Source organism: Cucumis melo, chromosome 9, assembly GCF_025177605.1.
Source record: "Cucumis melo cultivar AY chromosome 9, USDA_Cmelo_AY_1.0, whole genome shotgun sequence".
In the NCBI taxonomy this organism is placed as follows: domain Eukaryota; kingdom Viridiplantae; phylum Streptophyta; class Magnoliopsida; order Cucurbitales; family Cucurbitaceae; genus Cucumis; species Cucumis melo.
In genome coordinates this window covers 3,488,564-3,501,039 of record NC_066865.1, presented here as the reverse complement: position 1 = coordinate 3,501,039, position 12,476 = coordinate 3,488,564, and the positions used below count along the sequence as shown (strand labels likewise).

Sequence of the window (12,476 nt, the reverse complement as noted above, 5' to 3'; positions counted from 1 at the left end):
TCGAAGATGATCCATCCTTTAGTTTTAATTCAATCCTCAAGCTCTTCATTCTTTCACAAAACAAAATGGGTACGATGTGAATTAGTGTTGTGGTAACCATACCAGAAAATGGTGGTTAGAGAGAACCAAAGAGCCATAATAGCCAAATGGTTGACTTGAATACCATTATCAACTCCAATGAGAATTTCCTGATATACGAAAGAACTTGGGGAAGTCCACTTCTTCTCTCGGTGGTGTAATCGTAGGACATGTCCAATGGATTCCTTCTCTGACTAGCATGGTAATGAAAGGGGAAAGAAGGATGAAAGGGGGAAAGGGTATCAGAATTTGCCTATTTTGGGAGATAGAATGCATTAGAGATTTATGATGATTACTTTGAAACCAGTCTATTCCATTGGGGAAAGATCAAAATATTGAATACCGCATTCAGATAGATTTATAGAAAAAGCCCTCTTACATGCAATAGAGCCATAGGCAGTCAAGTGAAATCTACTGAGAATAGATGAAATAATTTGATCTATGGACAACATCCTTATGGTAAAGGCTAGAATGCAAGAGGAATCATTACCGTAAGGCATAGAGGGGGAATAGATCAAAGCATCCAATCCCCACTTGACTTATAGACAAGATATTTCAGGCTGGCTATTCGTGACGGCGATCAAGAGTCGACCCCTTATTTCCCTTTAGAATAGAGGAGGATGGAAATGGGATTTGTAGGATCTGAGGGGGGTGTGCCTACCATTTTAGAGTTCAGTACCATGGAAATGTGATAAGGAGTCACATTTAGTTAGATTGGACAACTATCTCCATATCAGCCACCTTTCCTATTTTCTCAGTCAACGAGACCAAAAAAGGAAAGAGAACTGAGTATAAAGATAAAGAGAGAAGGTGATGAAACTCGGCCTATAAATCCCATTTTCTGAGTTTACAAAAGCACTCATGGGCGTATTTGATCACTTAGAAATGGACGAGTCATCGTTGGATTGAAAATCACTAGATGGAACTAAACCAGCTGAGGCCTTTAGTTGAGAAAAAAAAGCACACGTATCGAACCTTCCCTTACTTTCACCATCTTTCTGGCTTTCCCTTGTCTGATGGATTCCCTTTGCCAACTTGAAACGGGACAGCTGGAAAGGTAAAGGCATACTCACACTGGAAACCTCAAGTTCAAGCAAGGGGAAATGCGATTGAATTGATATAGGAGCTTAGCTTATCACAAATATTTTCCTCTGTGCCTATAAAAAAAGGACTTGGGTTGACTCTAATTGAAAATAGGGGAATCTATCCACCGCCTTTTCCACTACTAATTCCTTTTGTTGACTTACCCGCAAACCTACTTGCCCATGTATTTGCATTCCCATTTAACTTGATAAAAGGTTTCTCAGCTAGGGTTAGGACAAATGCTATCGACTGAATACCCTATGATGGTTCAAGAATAAAATAATAGGTTTCACGAGTCAAGGGAAGGAAGTTGCAAGAGCTTGGATCTTGATAAAGAGATCGAAGTAGCGGACATGAACCATAATTTAGAAGAAGACAGGAAAGGATGAGATCAGATCTTTATGGAGGAGTAGGCTTAACCTGCCAAGGAGAAAGAACTTTAAGGGAAACTTTTTATAGTGTCAGAATGTCCCAGGAAAGCCTCAATTGGGTAGGAATTGGAGGTATGGGACAAGTGAACCATCAACATTAACATATTGTACTTATTTATTCTCTTGCTTACGAAAATTCCCTTACAGCCAGAAGAAAGAGATATCTTAGACTGCCCTTCCACAGGCACTAGATATTAACATTGAATGTAATAAGTCAATCTGCTTTTTGCTCATCAAGCAAGCATCTTCGAGAATTCTTAGTCTGCTGAGTCCTCCTACTCTTTTGAGAGGTCTCTTGAGCTGGGAAAGTCCTCCTCTTGAGCTGGAAAAGTCCTCGTGTTCTATAGTAGGCTTTCCTCTTTTTAGAATATTGCTCGAAGTATCAATGCCCTCAATAAAAAAGAAATTCATATGTCCTTATCAATGAGACAATCGATGTTCTTGTCAGATTCCTTATAATTAGTAGTAGCCATGTCAAAACCTACTTCAAGGAAAAGGAATTTCGTGATTATGGGAGCATAATAAAGCGAACAACAAGAGGAAGTGGCTGTCATTGTCTTAGTTAGTCTTGAGGATATCTTATAGGCTCAACCAAATTAAAGACGTTCGAACTCGATTCCTTTTCCCTTCTTTTGTTGGGTCGGGCAGAGGTTCGCTGTTTATTCTGATTCTCATGCCCTAGCTTCCGAGCTGTGACCTTTCTAATTTCGGTATACTCTCATAACGAGTTAGAATACTCAAAGTATAATAGTATTGTACTTAGCACTGTACTCACCTCAACAAGAACTGCAACTTCAACCGCCGAAAGAGTTTTTTACTTACTAAACCGGGGTAGATCTTTGAAGGTTTTGATAGGCAAAATATCGCGTAATGGGAAATATACTTATAACCTCTTCTCTAATTCTTTCTTTTAATGGTCTTTGCAAATTCTTTCTTTGCTCCTAACGAAGGGTCTCATTGATAAGGAGAAAAACAAAGGCTTGACTTAAAGGAGAGAGTTTCCATATTAGCTTCTTAAGATTTCTAACATAGAAGGATAAAAAAAAAAACAAGGCTCCGTAGGAGATGAGATGAGAATATGGATAATCCTTAAATAAGGGTCCATCCATAGGTTATGGAATAAACTCGACTAATAAAGATCAAAGAATTTGAGAAGAATTTGAAAGTGAATTCCTTATTCTACCACTTAGAAGGAGTGCATTATAAAATAACTCGACTCATGAAAATAAGGATCAAGAAATTTGAGAAGAATTTGAAAGCGAAATTCTTATTTTGCCACTTAGAACGAGTACATTATGAAATAACTTGATTCATAACATAAAGGATCAAAGAGTTTGAGAATAATTTGAAAGCAAATTTCCTATTTTTAGAAGGAGGGCATTATGAAATAACTTGACTTAAAACAAATGGACTAAAGAATTATCTAAAAATTTGAGATCAAAAGTCATTATCCCTTATTTATCGCCCTTTATTTTTTGAAATAACTGGACTCCAAATGATAAGGAGAGGCTCCGTTAGGAGATGAAAGCGAAAGTCGTTATTTATAAAATTTGAAGGCTCAAAGAATTTGAGAAATCCATATTAACATCAGGCATTTGCGAATAAAGGGTGAAAAGAATATTTCATGGAATATATATTAGCATTCCATTTGATCCTATCAGTCAAATTCCCTCGCCTTGAAAAGAGAGCATATTTCTCCTACCCTATTGACTCGAGTCTGATTTGACATAGAAAAAAGATAAGATATTTACGGAGTACTCCTATCAATTTTCTTATTTCTCTTATGAGTTCTTGTACTGATTCAACCATCTAAGCCAGCTAGATATGATTCAATCTTCTAAGCTAAAAAGAGAATTCCTCTCCTACCGCCTTGCTATAAACTCTAGCATTCTGATGTTTGATGCATGAAAAGCCAGTCACGAATTGACCGTGGAGTGGGAATCAAATGCCCTTCTCTCTCTTTGATGACTCTCGTGGGAAGGGGGAGGCAGAGGGCAGTGGGATTTAATCTCTTAAGGAAGTGGTGTCTCGTCCTTGCTGGAAGACTATAGCTTTATTCTTGAAAAGCAATCCTTTTCCATATTTCTTTCAAGATTATAACAGAAGGGATTCACTAGCCTCACATTTTTCTAATCAATCCTATAATTTAGACTTATTGAACAAAGGCCCCAGGTGAGATTTGCATGAAGAAGGATGATCAAGGAAAGGGAGCAAAGCGCCCAATTCAAGGTATGGAGATGTATCGAAAAGTTGCATAATGGGTGTGGGTGCTCTTTGCTATCACTATTTTTAGAGCAAAATACTAACCCGACTTAATCATCTACTAGTTAGGTAAGACCAATTGGCCATTTACGAAGAAAGAGAAGGCGTGAGGAGTAGAAAGGTCGGGCACACCAAACCGAATGCGAGGTGAGAAGAAAGAAAATTGTAGAAGTTGAGATCAGAGAGAGAGAGAAAATGAAGGAGGTATTCTCTGCTAGCTTGCAAGAAGTGGGATGAGAAACTCGACCGTCGGATCCCATGTAGCAATAGAGGGCATCAGCTCCTCGTGTGCAATACCTTGAGAATTAGGCTCATACAAGAGGGAGAAAGTTCGATAAAGACTGCCCACCCTAAGCCTGGTGGCGGCATAAAAGTAAAATACGACTGAATAATAAGAATGAGTGCCAAGGGAAGAGTGACCTCGCTCACAGGAGTCCAAGATTCAATCAAAGTAGCGAGACCTAAGGTCAAAGATTTTGAGTCTCACTTTTGGTATTCTTTTTCCTAATTGCATCCTAAACCTGTCAAAATCTTGTGATAGAATGCCATAATGAAAGTAATGATAGGCAGAAGTCAATGAATTCCAATGGTTTCCTTTACCAATCTAACTGGCCTAGGTGAATAAGATACCCAGGCTGACCGAGAGAAAAGGAATAGGATATTCTACCTATTAATGGAGACATCACAACTTCTACTTAGGTTAAGAATATGACGAAGAGCTACTCTCAATTGACCACCGCTTCGACTTTTTGTGGATCAACACTAACTCCTTTTGCTAAAACTACATACCCAAGAATACTACTTGTTCCAACCACATAGTATCTATAGAACAATCCTTAGATGTTCCTCATGTGCTTCCTTATCAACAGAGTAAACTAGTATATCATCAATGAACACGATCACAAACTGATCTAAATACTGATTGAAGATCCTATTCATAAGATCCATGAAAATTGTTGTCGAAACTCATAGTGCCCAAACCTCATTCTGAAAGCTATCGTAGGAATATTCGATTCTCTAACCTTTAACTGGTGGTATCCTGATCTTAAGTCAATCTTAGAGAACAATGTTGCTCCCCTTAGTTGATCAAATAAGTCATCGATGCGTGGTAAAGGATACTTGTTACGTATTCTAACCTTGTTTAACTGTCTATAGTCAATACATAATCTGAGGGTACCATCTTTCTTTTCCACAAATAGCACTTGTGCTCCACAAGGCGATATACTAGGCCTAATGTATCCCTTGTCAACGAGTTATTGTAACTGTACCTTCAATTCTTTAAGCTCGCTCGGAGTTCTATACGGTGCCTGTGAAACAGGTGGTGTCCCTGATAACAGTTCAATAGTGAACTCAATTTCTCTATGGTGGCAAACCTGACAGATCATCAGAAAATACATCAAGAAACACTTTCACTGTAGGAACATCTTATGGCTTTAGCTTTTCTCTCTGCACTACTACCACATGTGCAAGGAAAGTTATGCAACCATTCCTCAGCAATTTCTCAACTTTCAAAACTGAGATTAAACTCCTAGGAATGACCTTCCTCATACCTCTAAAAAAACTTCAACAAAGCCTGGTTTTCTAAAAACCACTTCCTTCCTATGGAAATCCATAGATGCATGGTGAGCAAATAAGAAATCAAATCCCAAAATTACATCTAACATCTGTAACTCTAGTGGTATTAATTCTACTAGCATACTGATACGTTCTACTAAAACTTCACAATTACGTAACACCTCATTGACAAGTAAAACGTCACCAACTGAAGTGTATATAGCTAACCCCTCAGGTAAAGGCTTTAGCATCCTATTCAGCTTAGTCAGAAATATACTAAAAACAAAGGAATGTGTAGCACCTGGTATAAATAAAACAAGTGCATGTACATTACAAATAAGAATGTACCTGTAATAACGTCTAATGCATCCTCCGCTTCTTGTTGAGTCATAGCATAGACCTTTCTTTGTTGCCAGAGTCTTCCAAAACCTCCTTTTTGCCTTGCACTGCTGGTGCCTTTTATCGAAACCACTAAAACGCTCGATTACTCAACTGTTTGGGACCCAACTCCCTGATCTCTTTGAACTGTCATGTTTAACTACGAGCAATCTTTCTTGAAATGTCCTGGTTGTCCACACTTATAACACACACCGGCACCCACTAAACACTGACCTCGATGGTTCCTGCCACAACTTGTGGATAAGGTTTGCCTTACTGTACTAGCAATGGACTCCTGACCTGGCTGCAGTCTTACTGGTTATCTAGTGGATTGACTAATTGAGAAAAATCCATCCACTTAGTAATGGCAGTATCTGGGGTATGTATTTAAAAACGTAACCCTCTTCCAGACCTTCGGCACCTGTCACTCTCAGATGCCATAAAAAAATCAACATATCGTGAAAGCTCAGTATACTTTCTCTTATACTCGGCCACTGAAAGATATCCTTCTTTCAACCACAAGAACTCATCCCTCTTGGGCTCGTAGTATGTGTTGGGATAATACTTATCTTTGAATATGCCTCTAAAAGTTTGCCAGTCTAAAGTACGTGCATCATTGCGCCTAGCTAATATGGATTTCCACCATCATTCAGCCTCCTTCTGCAACAAAAATGTAGCCAATCTAAAACATTTTTCAAACATATTCAACCAATCCTCTACATCAGCTAGATATGTGGAACCCTCAAACACTGTAGCCCTTAACTTCTTTAACGTTCAATTTCTATGCCTTTTCTTGATCACTAGGCTCTACTCTCTCTGCCCTTCCTATCTTATATGCAATTCTCGTAAACCGCTCGTTTGTTGCCCCAACTTGAACTCTTGGGGTACTAGATTCCCCTACAGATTGACTTGGGTAGGACCTTGCATCCTGTCCTAATTTTGCCTGCATCGTCTACTAGTATGTGGTGGCATGACTCCTGTAATATGTCAACATATTAGACATACTATTGATATTTAACTCAAATGCATATGATACTAAATGTCTACTCACATGTTAAACCTAACTGGACTTACTTTACCCCTTACTTAGACCATACTCCACTAGTTCCCTCTAAGCTAACTTGACTTCCAACTATTTACTTTCTACTTTCTTCGTAAAGAAAAATGCACTATCTTAATTCCTATGGAGCAAACTGTTCTGATACCAAATTGTCACACCCCCTCCAGACTACCTACTAGCTTAAACCGAAAGACGACCTGAAGCCAATCGAAAACGCTTTTTTCTACCGATATCTGTCGACTCTGCTGAATTCTTTAACGTGATAAACTTTCTAATCTAGTATATAAACAATTATACATGCAATACAACACAACAAAACCTAGACTAATGATATACATACATGAAATGTAGCCCAGAAATAACTAATTTCGCAAGTAAACCTGAAAACACCTTAACCAAAACATAACATACAAAGCTTTACACAACTGTAGCTCCTAAAGTTTACACAAACTGTAAAGTATATATATCATACATAAATACATACATCATAACACAATAGACTCTATGCACAATTCTAACCATGTACTGGCAATCGATATCGGAGCTTTAGCAGACCAAGGTAGTCTATCAGACACCGGGAACTCGATCTCTACCTAGAAAGTGGGTAAAACATTTTTGAAGGGTAACTTATAAAGCCCATTGAGTGATAATACTTTAAAACTGTAAATCAGAACTCATGATAATCTTTGAAAACTTATAAATTTAACAAGGAAAGCGTTAACTATAAATATTTTTAGAAAACAACTCCTTCAAACATTCAATATGTATATCTATAAAATCTAGCAAGACATTTCTTGTTTATAAACTATTTAATTAACATGACTTCGTTACGTTGTGTAGGGCACACCCAGTACAACCAATGTTTACTAGTTCTACAATGTAGTGGGGCCTGCCTAGCACTCCCTTCGTCTTTGTCGTAGTGGGGCTTGCCCAGCACTTGCAACAGCATCGTTACAAAGAGTACACTCAATGTCAACAACAAAACATACCCTGTGTGTACACTATATCCTCTAGCCTAAGGCTCATGATCTCAATTATTTCGTCAATGGAAATATCATAAAGCATATGAAAACATTAAAACATGTATTCTTATCTTAACCTTGCATAAACTCAAACTTACTCAGCTTGTTTGTGGAAAAATCGAATATCTTAAAATAATTATTTGTTAAACTATACTTTGCTTAAAAAAAATGTCATTTTAACTGCTTTTTAGAACTCATTAATTACGTGCTAACATGTGGATTCCATTATGAAATCTAAACTCGAAACTCATACTCGAAAGCTAAACATAGAAATCATATATAATTTATCAACTCGTAGTCAAGCACGTCAAACATTTAGTTATAAGAAACAGTTTTTTTAAAAAGAATTATTTTCAAAACTTGTTTTTGTCACTCATAGTCTTAGACTAGTTCCTCGGTGTGTAAACGCAACCTATTTCCTCTTAACCTGTCGAACAATCAAAACCGAGTACTAGAAACCTAAATATTACGATCTTCAAATGTTATGCTTACATGGCTCATTAAAGATGATGCTTAAGAAGTCTAACTTTAAGAAATAAAACCATATTCCACACATTTTTCAAAATTGTCCAAATTCGCAGCGTGAAATTCGAATGATCATAACTCTTCCAATACTTAACCAAAATGAGTGTTCTTTATGTCAAAATCTTTATTTTGAGGTCCTCTATAACTTACCCCCAGAACTGTAAATCTGATTCCCTGTGTATAATCTCAGACAGCCCTTGAAACAGAACCACTCGAACAATCGTATACACCACGACCCCTTTAATTTGTCCCTACAATTTAACTTATTTTCAATCATTTTTGATTCACCCTTTCTCAATAAAAGTCGTAGTAAATTGAATAAGCTTTCAAACCATACAAAATAGAGATCCTAATGCCATCAGTACACCTTGAAATACTAAAACAACCAAAGATTTCCTGATTTCGCGTGAAAACAATCTGTCCTATCTTCTCTGTCAAACTTCACCCAATGAACATTAAAATTTGCTCAAGCTTTCTACATAAAATTTGTTCAAAAATGAATTAGTTTTCAGTAAATTTAAACCTTACCTCTTAATTCTTTTTGTATAGCTCGAAATCAATAAACCAGAGATGTGCTTAATGAACTATAGAGAAGTTTGTCTTGCAAACTCCTTGTCTTCTTCATCATACATTTTTTTGAACTTCTTCTTCTTCCTTTCTCAGCCTTCAACCCTTTGAAACCCCTCGGAAAATTGGTGAAGAAATGGTGAAAAAAATGGTGAGGAATGGAATGAGAGAAGCTTGGCGGTGGAGGGAAAGAGAAGAAAAAGAAAAATGGAATTTCTCTTCTCTCTATTACTTTTTCTTCCTTTAAATCCTTTCTTTTATCTTTTCTTTTCCTTTTTCTTTATATAAAAACCATTAATTATATATAAAAATTTATATACTTAATTTCCAATTTTCTTATATTCCTTCCATGTTTTTTTTATAAAAAATCTAAAGAAAATACCGGGTTTACAACTTTCCTTCCCCTTAGAAACTCTCGTCCTCGAAATTGAGACGTCCTTAATTGAAAAGTATCGGGTATCTCTTCTTCATCTGATCCTCTAGTTCTCAAGTTGCCTCTTCCACTCCATGATGTCTCCACAAAACTTTTATGAGTGGAATCATCTTGTTTCTCAAAACGTGTTCATTTCTGTTGAGGATCTGAACTGGTTCTTCATCATAATCCAAATCTTCTCTCAACTCAACTGGTTGCTCTCGCAACACATGTGGTGGATCTTGTAAACCCGATATTTTCTTGGTTTATTTGTTTAAATGTGAAAAGAATAAAAGAAAAATAGAAATTAAATATATATAAGTATATTATATATGTATTTAATGTTTTTTTATTATATAAGATAAAGGGAAGAAAGGAAAAGAGAAAGTAATAAGAAGAGAAGAGAAAAATGAAGGAGGTAGGTTTTGTTTTTGGTGCTTTAAAACCCACCACCGCTGAAGTATCATTCACCATTTTCTTCATCATTTTCTTCAATTTCTACACCAAAATTTCAGAGGGCTTCGAGGGAAGAAGGTTGAGAAAAGAAGAAGAAGAAGTTCAAGAAGTTTTGTTGAAGAAAGATAAGGGAATCACAAACAAAGCTTCATCCTTGGCAGAAATTGATTCACACAGCACACCTCTAATGTTCTGTTTATTCCGAGCTACACAGCAAGGGGTCGTGTGGGCGCGATTATTGAAGTTGTTCTGTTTCGAGGGTTATATGAGATTATTCACAGGGAATCAGATTTACATGTCTTGAGGTAAGTTTCAGAAGACCTCAAAATAAAGATTTTGATATAAATAAATCTCATCATTTGAATTTCGTGCTGCGAATGTGGAAAATTCTGAGAAGTGTGTAGAGTATGGTTTACAGTTTTAAGATGGACTTCTTTAGCATTATCCTTAGTGAGCCATGTTAAACATAAAATTTAAAATTCATAATCTTTAGGTTTCTAATACTCGGTTCTAGTTGTTTTACATGCCAATAGGAAATAGGTCGAATTTACACATCGAGAAACTAGTATAAGACTATGAGTGACCAAAACTAGTTTTTAAAAATATTTTCTTTCTCCTAAATATTAACTATGATTGACTGATCTATACATTTATTTACAAAGCATTAAAAATCATTTGAAGTCCATGATTATTTTCAAGTATGAGTTTCGAGACTAGAATTCTTACTGAATGTTTATGCTAGCACGTGATTATTGAATATTTGGAAATTATTTGAACCACTGTGTTTCAAACAAAGTATGAGTTAACAAGTTTTGTTTTAAGAACTACAGCTTTTCACGAATAATCTAAGTAAGTTTAAGCTTTACGAAAGAAAAGGATAGCAGACATATTTTAATGTTTTCATACGATTTTTCTGATGTTTTTATTAACTACATGACTGAGGTGTCGAGCCCGAGGCTATATGGTACCGTGTGCACACAGGTTAGATTCCATTATTGACATTGAGTATGCTTTGTAACAACGATGTTGTAATGAGTTATAGGCGGGCCCCACTACGACAAAGACGATGATAGTGCTGGACGGGCCCCACTACGACAAAAACGATGATAGTGCTGGACGGGTCCCACTACATCGTAGAGCTTGTAAATGTTGTTGTACTGGGTGTACCCTACACAACGTAGATTTGTCATGTTAGTTAAAATATTTTGATATACTTGATAGGCCTTGCTGATTTCAATGAAGTATATACTGAGTATTTATGGAAGCTACTCTTACTATTGTACGTCTATGTTTACGACTTGTAAACCCGATATTTTCTTGGCTTAATTTCTTTAAATGTGGAAAAAAAAAGAAAAAGAAAATGGAAATTAAGTGTAAATATAAATATATATATTTATATATTAAATAGTTTTATTAAATTAATTAAAGAAAAGAAAGAAAAGAAAGGACAAAAAGAAGAAAAGGAGAAGAAAATTTCATTTTCTCTTTTCTTCTTCTTCTTCTCTTCCCTTCACCGCCAAGTTTGAAGACATCCAAGTTGCCTTTATTTTTTTTTTCTTTTTCCTTCTTCAATTTGCAGAGAACTTCTAAGAGAGAGTTTGGAAGAAGAAGAGAAATTTTACTAGAATTTTTAGGTTGAAGAAGAGGAGGAGAACTCAAGCAAAGTGTATCAATGGCTGAATTTTAGTTCATTCTGCACATCACTGGTTTTTAATTCGGTTTGAACTCTTCAAAAGGAATTAAGAGGTGCGATTTACATTTACTGAAAGTTAACTCATTTTTAAACAAACTTTATGAAGAACGTTGGAGCAAATTCGGATATTCATTTGGCGCCTTTTGATGAAGAAAACAGAGCAGTTGGTTTTCACTCGAAATCAGGAGGTCTCTGGTTTTTCTTGTATTTCAGAGTGTATCGGTGGAGTTAGAATCTCTATTTGGTATGGTTGGAAAGCTTATTCAAATTACTACAACTTTCATGAAGAAATTGTAAACCAAAAACGACTAAAAATTGGTTAAATTGTAGGAACAAGTTAAAGAGGTCGTGTGCACGCGATTCTGGAAGTTGTTCTGTTTTGAGGGTTATATGTGTTTATGCACGGGGAATCAGATTTATATGTCTTCCGGTAAGTTGTAGAGGATCTAAAAATGAAGAGTTTGATATAAAGAACGCTCATTTTGGTTAAGTATTGAGAAAGTTATAGTCCTTTGAATTTTATGTTAGAAATCTGGAAATTTTAGAGAATTGTTGAAATAGGATTTTATTTCTTAAGTTTTGTTTTCGTGAGCGTCATCTTTGGTGCGACATGTTATGTATATCTTTAGGAAACCAGAATGTTTAGGGTTTTAATACTCGGTTGGGTTGTTGGCAGGCCGAGAATAATTAAACCGAGCTTATAGACCAAGGATCTAGCCCAAGACTGTGAGTGACAATACCAACTTTCAAATATTTTCCATAACTGTTATTATGATTGAATACGATAAATGTTTATTTACGAAGCCATGAAAGGTATTTGAATTTCATGACTATTTTCAAGTATACATTTGGAGACTAGATTTCTTAAAGAAATTTATGCTAGCACGTAGATATTAAATGTTTCGAAAGTATTTAAACCACAATATTTTAAGCAAAGCATGAATTAGTATGAAGT

The 12,476-nt window shown here is 36.0% G+C and overlaps 1 long non-coding RNA gene across 1 annotated transcript; it reads right to left on the bottom strand.

Annotated features, from left to right (window-relative positions):
• Window positions 1-7,239: 7,239 nt before the first annotated feature.
• On the bottom strand, window positions 7,240-9,189 carry LOC127150896 (uncharacterized). The gene is made up of 3 exons (XR_007823452.1): window positions 8,922-9,189; window positions 8,544-8,644; window positions 7,240-7,439 (listed from the first exon to the last, which is right to left on the bottom strand). It is a non-coding gene; the product is annotated as an uncharacterized LOC127150896 (long non-coding RNA).
• Between the last annotated feature and the right edge of the window lie 3,287 nt (window positions 9,190-12,476).